A 12,348-nucleotide genomic window follows, 5' to 3' on the forward strand; every position below is an offset into this window, starting at 1 on the left:
TTTAAAAAGCAAGTCCCCAGGCCCATGCCCTACATTTCCAATCTTCTGAGTCTCAGAGTGATGGCATGGGGATCTATAGGTCAGGTAAGTGTTCTTGGTGATGGCATGGGGATCTACAGGTCAGATAAGTGTTCCTGGTGATGGCATGGGGATCTACAGGTCAGATAAGTGTTCCTGGTGATGGCATGGGGATCTACAGGTCAGATAAGTGTTCCTGGTGATGCTGATGGGATCTACAGGTCAGATAAGTGTTCCTGGTGATAGCATGGGATCTACAGGTCAGATAAGTGTTCCTTTCGATACTGATGCAGGCTGAAGTCTGAGCTTTGTTCTAGTGGTTTCTTTTTGTTATCTTTGTGGAGAGCAAACCTGGAGCCTGTTCTTGCTGTGTTCACTGAGTAACATCCTTAGCTCAGAGGCCCAAACACCACAAAGAATGGTCCTCTAGACCTGCCCGTTTGTAAACACAGGAAATTGCCAGTCCTGTGAAATATGGCCAAACAGTTGCAGATAATAATGCCTTAAATTTGTGGTGCTCTACTAACATATCACCATTTACTTATACATTGGGGTTGCATTATCAGAAAATATATGAGGAACACTCTGCTATGATACTGACTTTGAAAGTGGTGTCTGTGTTGGGAGGGAGCCGACTACAGTCAGAGCTTGGGAAATTCACAAGTCTTCATGATACATCAGCAAATGACCTCAGTTCTATTTCTCTTTGTTAAGCGCACTGGAATGGGGTCATTACTTTGATACTTGAAAGAAATCATCCAGGACGGTGATTCTCAAAATGTGACCAGGACCAGCAACAAGCAAGGGACTAGTCACAGGGGCAAATTCTCAGCCCTCCCCCTCCTCTGACCCACTGGATTAGGAAATCTGAGGGCGACGTGAGGGCAACAACATCTGTGTGCTTATGAATGCCTTGGGTGACTCTGAGGCATGTTCTAGTCTGATAAGATCTAACTTAGAAGCACAAAACCATGCTTGCAATCGACTGTCTAATGAATAACATGTGAACAAATGTGGAAGGTTTAGAACCATGTGTCCCAAGAGATTTGAAGTGTATTTTATACAGTAGAAACAGAGATGTGCCAGTCCACGCTAAAAGACAGTTCGGAAGTTCATCCGAGGATCTGGTGAGAAAAGAAGGGGAAATTGAGTGATGATAGAATTTTACCTTTCACTTTTCTTAATTATCTGGTGTATCTTCTTTTAAATATGTGCATATCATCTTTTATTTGGAAATTTTAATTTATTAACATTAAAAACAAATGAGAGGCAACTAAAAGAAAACAGAGATAAATATTTTTTTCTGATTTTGGGGGGGCATTCAAAGAAAATAATTGCAAAGAAGAAAGGAATAGATTTATATAAAATGCCATTCTTTTACAAATGAAAATACTACCAATGTAAACAAATGCATGTAAAAAATTGAGCAAAATTACTTGAAAAATCAGATAGTTCCTTGGTAAGACAAATGAAGGGAAAAAGAGAGATTCCACTGGCAATAGGTAGGAAAATGGGGAGAGTTTAAAAGACAAGGGAAAATGTAAATCAAAGAGACTCTGAGAGTCCATCATACACCTGTCAGAATGGCTAAGATCCAGAACACAAGTGACAGCTCATGCTGGTGAGGATGTAGAGCAAGGGGAACACTCCTTCATTGCTGGTGGGACTGCAAACTTGTACAGCCACTATGAAAATCCATATGGCAGTTTCTTAGAAAATTGAGAGTCAATCTACCTCAAGACCCAGCTATACCACTCCTGGACATATACCCAAAGGATGCTCCATCCTACCAAAAGGACATTTGCTCTACTATGTTCATAGCGGCTTTATTCATAATAGCCAGAAACTGAAAACAACCTAGATGTCCTTCAACCAAAGAACAGATAAAGAAAATATGGCATATTTACACAATGGGATATTACTTAGCAGTTAAAAACAATAACATCATGAAATTGGCAGGTAAATGGATGGAACTAGAAGAAAATCATCCTGAGTGAGGTAACCCAGACCCAGAAAGACAAACATAGTATGTATTCACTCATAAGTGGCTATTAGCTCTAAAGTAAAGGATAACTATGCCACAATCCACAGACCCAGAGAAGCTAAGTAACAAGAAGGGCTCAAGGGGAGACTCATGGATCTCCTAGGAAGGGAAAATAGTATAAATAGATTTTTCAGTTGGACTGGGGGCAGGTGAGAATGGGAACAGGAGGGATCAGGCTGGAGGAGGGAGAGGATGGAGGGAAGAGTATGAGGAGAGATGACTGGAACTGGAGGGCATTTGGGGGACCAGGTAGAAACCTAGTGCAGTGTAAACTCCCAAGAATCTCTGCGGGTGACCCTGTCAAGGACTCTTAGTGATGGAGGACACAGAGCCTGGACCGTCTGTCTATCTTCTGTAACCAGGCAAGGCTTCTAATAGTGGGACTGGGACACCAACCCAGTCACAAACCTTCCACCTACACTCTGGCCTGCCTTCAAAATGTGCGGGGGCATGATGGTGCAAAACTCACCCGAATGGCCAACCAATGACTGGTCTAAGTCGAGACCCACAACGTGAGGGGGAGCCCATGCCTGACACTGCCTGGATGACCAGGGACTGGAGGCAGGGTAGCACAGAGACCTAGGGTAGAATCCAACATGACTGCCCTCCCCCAAAGTCAATGAAATGATTCCTAAATGATGTTCTGCTGTATTCATAGATTGGTGCCTAGTCCAGTGCCAGCAGTCATCAGAGAAGCTGCCTCTGGCAGCTGATGGGAGTGGATGCAGAGATCCACAGTCAAACATTAGGCAGAGAGAGAGCCTGGGTTGGAGGTCTCAGCCTGAGTTGGAGGTCTCTATTAGGTCCCTCCCCTAGGAGCTCAGGGAACCCTGTGGAAGAGGGTTAGGAGGAGGGTTAGGGTTGGGAGCCAGAGAGGTCAGGACAACAGGAGAGCACAGCCCATGGAGTCAACTAAGCAGGGCTCATGAGGGCTTGCAGAGACCAAATAGGGGCAATCCGGGAGCCTGCATGGGCCTACTCTAGGTCCTCTGAATATGTGTCATGGTTGTTGCTTTGGTGTTTTGAGGGGACTCCTGACAGTGGGAGAGGGGGGTCTCTGACTCTTTTGCCTGCCCTTGGAACCCTTTTCCTCCTACTGTGTTCCCTTGCCCAGCCCTGATGTGAGTGAGGGTTGTGCCTGGTCTTACTGGATCTTGTTGTTCAGTGTTCAGTTGATATCTCTGGGAGGCCTGCTCTTTTCTGGATGTAGATGGAAGCCGGGGAGTGGATCTGAGAGAGAGGTGAGGTGGGGAGGGACTGGGAGGAGTGGAGGGAGGGGAAGCTGCAGCTGGGATGTATTGTATGAGAGAAGTCAAAAATAAAAAAAGGGGGGGGGTATTATTACTACAACCCCACCCCATAACACCCCACCCCCACCCCCACAACTAATTTAAAAACTTAAATGAGATGAATGAAATGCCCCCAAAACAAACCCATAGTTTACCTGTTTGGTGAATTATGCCAAACATTTAATAAAGAGAAAGGAAAACACGGTCCTACAAGAACGCCATGAACTGACTTAGTAAATGATGAACGCACAGCACTTTTCAGTTTGTCTTGGGAGTCCAGGAGAGTCTCCATACTGAAGCCTGACACGCATATTACAGAAAAGGCAATTTTACGAGAGGCTAAGTCCTCTCATAAAAAGGCAAAAATAAATAAATAAATAAATAAATAAATAAATAAATAAATAAATAAATAAAAATTTTTTAAAAAAGAACAAGATATTAGTAACCAGAAGGTTACCGGTCACTGTAACACTGATCTGGGTTTCAACAAGATTTTTAGAATGCAAAATTTGCAAATGTTAAGAACAAACAAAAAACCTCCAACAAATGGAGAAAAAGGAAAAGGTTTTCACTTGGCAGGGGGCATCAATGAAACAGTAGTAAACCTGTCTGAAAGGGGCTTTCCTCAGGCTGATAAACAGAGCTCATGTTTTGAAAAGTATCATTGAAAACACGTTGGTTGATCACTGGCCCATCCAGTGCCAGCATCTGGAAGAAAGCCTAAGAAACTGACTGATTTGGAAAACAAAATTGGTCATCTCTTCTGTGTGTGGACAGCGTGAGTAAGACAGGCCTTAGCCTGGGATTCAGAAATGGAAGGCCTTTGCTGGGAAAGACCCACCTTTGGAGTGGACTCCACTTTCTGGAGCTTTGTGTCCAAGCAGCCAGCTTTGCCCCCGTTTCTCATCTGTATCTTTTCCCTGTGCTCAGCAGAATAGAGCACTTTCAAGAAACAACTGGGCAGGAAGTGAGGGAGGGCTGAATTTCATCCTGGGAGCTTTGATTCCCGCAAGCAAAGAGCTGTGGTGGGAGCCATCGGGAAGCCTTGGCGGCACTTGGGGGTTGTCGTGCGTTATGAACTCCATCTGTTTGAGCATCCGAGAGCTGTGGAGTGGGGTAGGGAGAGATTCCATTTCATTTCAGCAGATCCCAGCTAGATGAGATCCTGCTGCAAACTGCGAACCAGCTACGGATATCGGATATGTGTGTGGATCTGAGGAGGTGGATCAATGCACTGCACTTGGACAGGGGTCAAGGGCAAAACACGGGGCGGAAGGCAAAGCCCAGAATCTGCCTGGAGTTCACTTCAGTCTAGGATAAAGCAGGTGAAATGTGAAGCTAAGCTAATGCCCAGGAAAAAGGAAAAACAAAACAAAAACCACATTGTTCTCAAGACTAGGGCTTAAGAACACACATCTAAAATAGGGTTTAAGAAACAGAAAAACCTGTGCCAGGTGGTCCACACCTTTAATCCCAGCACTTACTGGGGAGGCAGAGGCAGGTGGATCTTTGTGAGTTTGAGGCCAGCATGGTCTACATAAAAGTTCCAAGCTAGACAGGGCTGCATAGTGAGGCCCTGTTTTACCAACCAACCAACCAACCAACCAACAAAAAACAACCAACCAAACAACACACACCAATAAACAAACAAAAAACAGAATAGAGACATAGAAACTGTAAGAGACTGTGGAATGCTTAATTCTGAAGGGACATCACACCACTCCCCTCAAGGCTCAGGGATCAGAGCCAGTGGACGACAATGAAACAATATTTTAAGGAGGAAACAGGACCGTTGCATGTGTGAACGCACAACAGCTGTGACAGTATGCACAAGACCGGTGCCAGTTCAAGCCAGGACCAGGGAGGCGGTCATGAAGTCCACACTGGCTAGCTGAGGAGCTAGTGGTAATCGGTAAGGGGTAGGAAAGGGAGACTTAGTTTTCTTTAAGGGCGTGGCCTTGGTAGATTTAACACACTCCAGGAGATGGCCAGGTGGCCCAGAATATATAGGCAGCACTAGTTGGATTTGATGATGAAAAAACAAAGACAAATAAAAAAATCAAACAAACAAACAAGAAAAAAGGACCCCACATCTTGTGGGTAGGGAATGGGGTGGATCTGGGAGAAGTTTGGGAATGGGGGGAGTGAATATGATCAAAATACAAAGTGTGAAGTTCTCAATGAAATAACAAACAAACAACAAAAAAAAGAACTAGAATAAGATTGGTGTGACTCTAAGATGTAAGAAGCAACTCTAAAAACTGGGTACAAACAAAAAAAACCAAATTCAAATGCATCTGAGATGAAGAAACCAGAGCACTGAATGAGAGAAGAATGGGAAGCTGGCCTGGTGGGGCTGGCCTGTCATTCTACCACTCATGGGTAGAAGCAGGGAGATCACAAGTTCAAAGCCAGCCTGGGTCACTTAGTGAAACCCTACCTAAAATTAAACATTTTAAAAAGAAAAAAAAAGGAGCTGGGAAATTGTTCAATGATAGAACACGTGCCTACTACAAGGGAAACCCTCAGCTCAGTCACCAATGGTGAAAAACAAAATCATGAGAGAAAACAAACAATAGAAAACGGACACCTGAAGTCCTCTAGTAACCATTGTCTTGTTAGTCACTCATGAAACGTTAAGTGCCTATTTACATCAAGCACAGAGTGAACATAGTAAAAATTGAAGTAGAGATACAGATCACAAACTTGAGATCTTCAAAAGTACAGGAAGAAGGCCATTGAGATGGCTCAGAAGGGAAATGGGCTTACCACCAAGCCTGAGAACCCAGGTTTGACCCTTCCCCAATGAACCCACCCACACGGTGGAAGGAGAGAATAGACTCTGGCTATTGAAACAAAGAAATAGAGACCATTTGTTTGTTTGTTTTTACAGAAGCAATAGTGGCCAAAAATGTCCTTAAAGTCCTTTAACTGCTTTTGGTTTTTTTTGTTTGTTTATTTTTGTTTTTTGAGGCAGAGTTTTTCTATGTAACAGCCCTGGATGTCCTGGATCTCGCTCTGTAGACCAGGTTGGTCTCGAACTCACAGAGGTCTGCTTGTCTCTGCCTCCCGGGTGTTGCGATTAAAGGCGTGTACCACCACTGCCCAACCTGAGTGTTTCTATTTATAAATATACTCACATACAGACAAAACATATCTAAAAGCACAAACGTAACTCATTCTCTCTTTAAAAAACTTCTTTCATTTTTTTTGAGATTATAATTACATCATTTCTCCCCACTCTTTCCTCTCTCTATACTTTCCCATATACCCCTCCTTGCCCTCTTTCAAGTTCATGGCCTCTCTTTTCATTAATTGTTACATTCAACCTGCTCAGTCCACATAAAGTTACTTGTATGTACATGATTTCAGGGCTAACTACTTGGTGCTGGATAACCAATTTGGAGTCTCTTCCCTGGGGAAGATGATTTCTCCTTCTCGAAGAATTCCTTGGTTGCTTGTGGTTATTTGTCTAGGGTTGAGGCACTGTGAGACTTTTCCCCCTTCCCTGTTAGTGTGTCTATTGTTGCTGCCTTTGTTAAGGTCTTATTTAGGTAGCCATGATGATGAGACGTCATGGGGTATGGCTTCTCTGACATTTCTAGGAGATCCACACCTACAGCAAACTTCCTGTTGCTCTGGCCCTTACAGTCTTTCCACACTTGTGCAGGAGTTGTGGAGTACTTGTCTCAGTTGGGACTAGGCACCACACGATTTTGATCAGTTGTGGTTTTCTGTGGTGGTGTCTGTTTCAAGGAGACATTTCTTTGATGTGGAGTGAGACCTATACTTATCTGTGCGTATAAAGATAAATATTTAGAATGGAGTTAGGAATTACACTGGTTTAGTAACGGGACAGTAGTGGGTTCTCTTCCAAGATCTGTGTGTGACTCATTAGCCTCGGGTAGTTGCTGTTTTTCCAGCACAAGGCATGGTTTCCCTCTTGTTGAGTGGGCCTTAAGTCTCACTAGAGAACTACTGGCTACTGACAAGGGATGTGTAGTCTGTTGCACCCTTAGGGTTGCCATGCCATGCTGGTCATTGATGGGGTTCATCGGTGTCACAGCTGGGTAGTATAGTTGGTTATCCACCCCACACCCCCCCACACCTCCCCGCTTTGAATTTGCATGGTACCTTCTGATACCAGAAACCTAGCCCTCTAGGAAATCTAGGAGGAGGCTTTTTGGGCCAGATTCAACTCATGTCTTCTAGATCCTGTGTCCAAAACACATGGTGTCTTCAGCCATAGGGACTTACCTTCAACCTCTGGGAAGCAACCAAGAACGACAGCCATAACCAGTCATGTTTTGGAAGTCTCTTGGACAGCCCTGACCAACACAGTGTAAAGGGGTCTGGTCATGCCTGGTGTTAGGACATTGTCAGCCCAGTTGGGAAATTTTCCTGTAAACTATGTATACTCGTATACGAGGCTTATATGCATTATATGGAATTTTAGATAGATAGATGATAGATAATAATAGGGTTCCTCCTGACTTTTTAAGCCATCCGTACTGTTATTCTGCCCTCCTCCCTACTTCTGTATTTATCTCCCTCCTCCTCCCCAGTTAAAGCCCCTCATACATTTCCTACCTTCAAATCACTCGGACCCCGCCATTCTCTTTACTGCTCCTCCCTGCCTGCCATGGCCCCCCTTTACTTTCCTGGTTTCTATAGTTACTCAAGGTTATGGACTCACATTGAAAGATTTGGAGCTAGGAACTACAGATGGTGTTTGTCTTTCTGTCTGGTTGACCTTATTCAGCATGATCTTTTCTAGTTCCATCCATTTACCCAGGTAGACCCTGGGAAAAGGTGTGTGGGAACTGGGTGGGCAGAGAGGTTTTCTAGAGGACATTTCTTTTTTTCTTTCTTATTTATTTATTTATTTTTATTTGCATTGGTATTGGTATTTTGCCTGCATGTATATCTGTGTAAGGGTGTTAGATCTTGGAGTTACAGACATTTGTGGGCTGCCATGTGGGAGCTGGGACTTGAACCCAGGACCTCTAGAAGAACAGTCAGAGCTCTTAACCACTGGGCCATCTCTCCAGCCCCTCCAGGACATTTCTTAGTGTTCTATGCAGGAAAATGCATCATCATTTTCTTCATTTGGTGCAACTGTTGTTAAGTTATGCTGGTATTAGGGTTTTTTTTTTATCGTTTTTTGTTGTTGTTGTGCTGGTGGTGGCTGGAGAGCATCTTACTTAGAAATATTCCTGACCCCTCACTATTCCTTACCTCAATGAAACAGCTGAGGAAGGGCACTTTATAAAGAAAAGAGGTTTGTTTAGTTCACAGTTATGGAGGATGGAAGGGCAAACGCTAAGACTCGGGCTCACTTGAAGGTCTCGCCAACTGTGCCATGTCTGTCATTGTGAAAACCTGTGTGAATCTCTGTCTGTGTCTTGCTTCTGTCCCTCTGCCTTAGTTTTATGGTTTGTATTGCTCTGATAAAAATGCCGTGACCAAAAGCAACGTGGATGCAAAGAGCTCAGTTCCCTTGCACTGGCATATGACACCCCATCATCGAAGGAAGTCCAGGCAGGGACCAAGGGGAGGAACCTAGAGGCAGGCACTGAGGTTAGGGCATGGAGGAGTGATGCTGACTGCCTTGATCTCCATGGTTTGCTCAGCCTGCCATCTTGTACCATCCAGAACCAGCAGCCCACCCACAATGGGCTGGGCCTTCCCGCCTTGATCACTAGGTAAGAAAATGCACCATAGACTAGCACACAGGTAAATCCTCTGGAGGCACTTCCTAAATTGAGAGTCTCTCTTCCCAAATGACTCTAGCTTGTGCCAAGTTGATAATAAAGTAGCCAGGACACCTTCTCCTTACAAGTGATTAAAATTCAATCTTGGAGCTCCACTCTTGTGATCCTATATAAACACAATCATTCCTCAAAGGACCCATCTCTAAACAACATAGTCAGATCAAGCTCTTACTCTCTTAACATTATTAATATATTACTTTAAGTATTAATTTACATTATGGTACCCATGTTTAATACTTTTGTAGTTTTCTTGTGCCAACCTGTTGCTGTTCATTTTACCTGTTTTGGTAGCTGGTTTTTGGAGATGCACTTCCTCAGTCCTGGTCCAGTCCCTGAGACCTTGGGCCTGCTCAGATCGCAGGAGTCTCCTCCTTACTCTTTGTCTATGCTGGTCCTGTCTTCCTGCCAGTTTCTGTGAACAGCTTTGTGTTGCTGGCCATGAGACAGCCTTATCTGCAGCAGACCATCTGTCTGTGGTTCTCTGCTGGTCTCAAAGCTCCCCTGCTCTCTACTGCTCTTCAGGCTCCTCCACTTATCCTTCCATTAGGTCCTGGGAGGAAGGCACCGCTTCTGAGAACCTCGTTGCCAGGGAGACTGCAGCCTGGAAATAGCAGCTACTTTTCTTAGTCTCTTTCCCAGTTCCCACTTTCCAAATCTTTCCCCTTTTTTTCACAGCTTCAGGCTAAGACACAAAACAGCTGTGCTACTGTTTGAAAACTGCAGCTCACATGTAAAATGCCCGGATCCCAGCAGAACGCCTTCTCAGCACTTTATGTTTTTAGAAAAGTAAGCAAAGCCTATCTTTTTATTCTGATGTAACTCTGCATGTTTTAATCACACGAGTGATACTTCCTCATTGTTAAAAATTTGGAAAATACAGACAAAATGGGAAAATAACTGCTGATAATCCCCAAAATGAGCATTGCCAAGAGATAATATTTCCATCACCGCTAAGTCCTCTAGTTCATATATTTTGGCAGCTAAGTTTTGCCCTCAAGTAAATTCACGCTCAGAAGTCTAATGTACCTGAGTTAGGTTAGAGGTGGGGGCGGGGTGGGAGCCCGCTGCTCACCTTGACTCTCATCTTCCCACAGAGGACTCTCAGTCCCCTCTGTGGGCATTTTAGCATCCTCCATGATTGACCTGCAAGGCACTGTCTTGCAGGCACACTGCCAAAGGCACACTAGCTTTAAGACATCAGTTGCCTGGAAGGTAAAACACACAGTATTTTGGGATTAAAGGGCCTTTTATTTCTCTATATTCTACCTTATTTATTTTTAAAAACCTTGCCATTTATTTGTTTGTGTGTGTGTGTGTGTGTGTGTGTGTGTGTGTGTGTGTGGTGTGGTGTGTGTGGTGTGGTGTGTGTGTATGTGTGTGTGTAGTGTGTGTGGTGTGTGTGTGGTGTGTGTGTGGTGTGGTGTGTGTGTATGTGTGTGTGTGGTGTGTGTGGTGTGTGTGTGTGTGTGTGTGTGGTGTGGTGTGTGTGGTGTGGTGTGTGTGTATGTGTGTGTGTGGTGTGTGTGGTGTGTGTGTTGTGTGTGTGGTGTGGTGTGTGTGGTGTGGTGTGTGTGTATGTGTGTGTGTGGTGTGTGTGGTGTGTGTGTGTGTGTTGTGTGTGTGGTGTGGTGTGTTACACACACATGTCAGGGCATTCATGTGGAAGTCAGAGGACAGCTTTCAGGAGCTGACTCTCTCCTTCCATCATGTCGGGTCCAGACTCAGATCTTTGGGTTTGCTGGGGAGCTCCTTCACCCACTGAGCCATTTTGCCATGCCTCTGCTTTTATTTATTTAATTATTTACTTTAAAAGAGCACCATTGGCCCTATTCTAAAACAAGTTGATTAAATGAGACTCACAAATTCCTGAGAAATAGACATTCACATAAACTTCGTGTAAGGCTCATGCAAATTCTTTTTTTTCTTGGTAGGTTATATTTTTGAGGATCTCAGCGGTTTTCTGTTCAGCACTATAGCTGAAGACTAAAATTCAATGGTGAAATGGATTCAGTGTTAAATATGTAAGAGCAAAAATAGAGGAGAAAACTATTTGAGTCAATTTTTCTTCCGTTATTTTGAAGTTTGATGTTTGACCTTGGTGTCACACACACACACACACACACACACACACACACACACACACACACACACACACACACACAATGCTGATTGGCATTTTGCTCCCTCACACATCGAACTTGAAACTGAAATGTTGTTTTTAAATTTGACATCTCAACATCATCATTACCAGGGAGTTAAATAATGCAGGACACTAAACTTAGGCTCAACGTAGATGGAGATGGAACTGCATTCTTAAAGGACTGTGCTTTATTTAGTCTAGTAGGCCATAAACATTGGTGAAGTATTCGATTTCTAAAGGTTTTACAGTGTTGTATAATTTAAGAACATTAGCAGGATTTTTTCCCCCAAATTCTCCTCACTAAGTACATTCTTTAAAAGTGTGCTCACTGCTTGGAGAGGTGGCTCAGTGAGTTAAATGCTCACCACACAAGCATGAGGTCCTGAGTTTGAATCCCCAGCACCCACAAAAAAAGCCAGACACAGTGGCACACATCTGTACTCTCAGGACTGTGAGGCAGAGACAGGCAGGTTCCTGGGGCTCCCTGACCAGGCAGTCTAGGCTGGTGAGTTCCTAGTTCAGTGCAAGACAGAGTCTTGTAAAAGAAAGTTGAAAAGATAGAGGAAGACACTTACATTGACCTATAACCCCAACTGCACATGCGCACACATGCATATACTGCACACAGACACACCACCACCACTAATAATAATAATAATTAATAATAATAATGCGATCACTCTTTGGTAATGCATATACTTTCCTAATGTGAACAGAGCTGGATAATTTATTGTTTACAAGTTCCCATCTTGTATTGAGTTGTCTCTGTGTGGGGCCCATCCCCTGTGGAAATTCTAAGCCAAATGTTTGCTCTGTGCATTGAAAGTCCGGGCTTGTGGTTTTGGACTGATGGACAGGCAGCTGATCTTTATTCCTCTCATCTCAGCCCTTGGCTGTGTGAGGCAGGGTAGGGCTGTGACTGTCTTCTGTCACCTGTCTCATTACCCTGCCTGGGCATTTTTGTCCTCCAGAGAATACAGTGCATGCTTCATTGATCCCTTTTGTGATAGAATTTATGATAGAGCTTGAATGGTTAAGGTAGGACCCTTGTGTAGCACGAATCTTAAAAGGTCTTATTAATAA

General features: G+C 43.9%; 1 protein-coding gene across 2 annotated transcripts in view; it reads left to right on the plus strand.

The window, feature by feature from the left end:
- Window positions 1-12,348, plus strand: part of Fam98b (family with sequence similarity 98 member B) — a 76,974-nt gene that overhangs the window by 24,093 nt on the left and 40,533 nt on the right. The window contains exon 1 of one of the 2 annotated variants that reach the window (XM_052723983.1): window positions 9,893-9,911. The exons of the other annotated variant lie outside the window; for it this stretch is intronic. The gene's annotated coding sequence lies outside the window, so the exon portion shown is untranslated. Of the gene's footprint in view, window positions 1-9,892; window positions 9,912-12,348 lie in introns of those variants that run through there. 2 annotated transcript variants of the gene reach the window in all.

The sequence above is a fragment of the Peromyscus californicus genome, unplaced genomic scaffold, assembly GCF_007827085.1.
Source record: "Peromyscus californicus insignis strain IS unplaced genomic scaffold, ASM782708v3 Scaffold_7__1_contigs__length_154581171, whole genome shotgun sequence".
Taxonomy (NCBI): Eukaryota; Metazoa; Chordata; class Mammalia; order Rodentia; family Cricetidae; genus Peromyscus; species Peromyscus californicus.